Consider the following 2500-nt stretch of genomic DNA (forward strand, 5'->3'; position numbering starts at 1 on the left):
AAGTTCGATAAAGACAATGGAATTTAAGTCGCGCCTTCACGACGCGACAATGGCCTTTTCCAGCCTTTGTTCTTATTCTTATTTCTTCTTCCTATTCTTTCTTTTACTTTTTGTCTTTTTTCGCATGTATATTCATGTGTGTATATACATATATCGCCTTCACACACGCGCACACATAAATACATATATATATACATGCATATATATATATATATATATATTTATATATATATATATATATATATATATATATATACATATATATATATATATATATATATATATACATATATATATATATGTGTGTGTGTGTGTGTGTGTGTGTGTATATATGTATATGTGTGTGTGTGTGTGTGTGTGTGTGTGTGTGTGTGCGTGTGTGTGTGTCTGTGTGTGTGTGAGAGCGCGCGCGCGTGTGTGTGTGTGTGTGTGCGTGTGTGTGTGTGTGAGAGCGCGCGCACGTGTGTGTGTGTGTGTGTGTGTGTATGTGTGTGTGTGTGTGTGTGTGTGTGTGTGTGTGTGTGTATGTGTGTGTGTGTGTGTGTGTGTGTGTGTGTGTGTGTGTGTGAGTGTGTGTGTATGTGCGTGACATCTCACCAAACGCCTCAGCATCAGAGATCTAAGGAAAACGCGAATTGCACGGCAGTATGGCAGACTAAACTAAATACCAAAGTAATTTAGAAACGCCTCTGAAGTAAATGAAAACGAAGTGATAATTTACTCGGGACAAAAGAAAAGCCTAAAAATCACATTCGTTCTACATGTATGTATACACTGTTTTTTTTTTTTTCTCTCTCTCTCTCTCTCCCACCGTGCCGCTTCACAGACGTCTCAAAATTCATTATTCTACCGCTAGATCCCAAAGCCTCGACGGAAATTAAAGAAAAATATTGAAAATTTTGGTAGTTTTACGCTTCGTTTGTCCGCGTAATTGCTCGTTTGTTTGGGGGGAAATTATTCCTCTCTCTTGTGGGTTTGTATTTCATTCTAGCCTTGTTTGAATTTTTCGGTCTTTTTGTCCTTTTTGTAACAGATACACCGAGTTTTTGTGTGTTTTTTTTTCCGTTTTTTTTCTCTTTATTTCGTTTATTTGTTCTGTCTCTCTTTGTGTCTGTCAATATGTCTGTCTATCTTTCTGTGTATCTATGTATATGTCTATTTTTCTGTTCGTCAGACTATCTATCACTCTATCTTTCTCTTTCTTTCGCTTATTCCCTGTCTATCTATCTATTTATCTACTGTCATTATTATTATTGTTATTATCTGCTTCACCTATATAATCGTTATCATTACTGTTATTATTATTATTGTATTTTTTTATCATTATTATCTTTATTGTCATTATTATTAATAATAATATCACCATCATTATTATTATCATCATACTTATCATTATTAATATAATTACTATTATTACCATTATGATTATAATAATCATTATCATTATTGTTATTATTACTATTATTATTATCATTATCATTATTATCTTTATTATTATCATTACCACTAGTATTGTTGTCATTATTATCATTGCAATTATTATTATTGCAATCATTATCTTATTGTTAATATTATTATTATCTTTTTTTTATTATTACTGTCACTATTATATTTTTTTATTATTACTGTCACTATTATAATTATTATTACCATTATAATTATCATTAGTAGCAGCAACACTAGTAGTAGCATTAGTAGTATTATCACTTTAGTTATTATTATTATCATCATCACCATTATCATTGCTACTACTGTTATTATCAGCAATAATACTATTTTCATCAGCATTGGTCTTCTTCATTATCATTGCTATCATTATTGTTGATATCATTAATATCATTATCATTATTGTTGATATCATTAATATCATTATCATTATTGTTGATATCATTACTATCATTATCATTATTGTTGATATCATTACTATCATTATCATTATTGTTGATATCATTACTATCATTATCATTATCAATATCTTATTATCAATATCATAATTATCATTATTGCTTTTATTGTTATTACCGTCATTATTATCCTTAGTATTGCCATTTTAACTCAATAGGAAGAGCAAGTCATCTCTCACCTTGAAGTAAGAGATTAACAAATTATTTCATAGCTACTAATGTCACAAAGCATGCAACAAAATACTTATTCTTATATATCTCCGTTGCATCATCACATCACCGGCAGTATTACGAGCACTGGATGTAGTGAGCAGGGGAAAAATGGGGAAGAAGAGAAAAATGAGCATATATCAATTAATGATAAGGAGGGGGCGAGGGAAGAAACAGGTGACGAGTGAGAGAGGGAGTGAGATAAAGAAAGAGAGGGGAAGAAGAGATGGGGAGGAAGAGATACAGAGAGAGAGAAAGAAGAAGAGAGAGCTGATAATAAAAATGATATCGGGCATCTAAGAACGTCCTCAAAATTGACACTTCTTCCCCTCACCCCCCTCTCTCTCCTTCGTCCCCCAACCCCCTCGACCCCCCTCCTTCTCCCA

Source organism: Penaeus chinensis, chromosome 18 (genome assembly GCF_019202785.1).
Source record: "Penaeus chinensis breed Huanghai No. 1 chromosome 18, ASM1920278v2, whole genome shotgun sequence".
Lineage (NCBI taxonomy): Eukaryota > Metazoa > Arthropoda > Malacostraca > Decapoda > Penaeidae > Penaeus > Penaeus chinensis.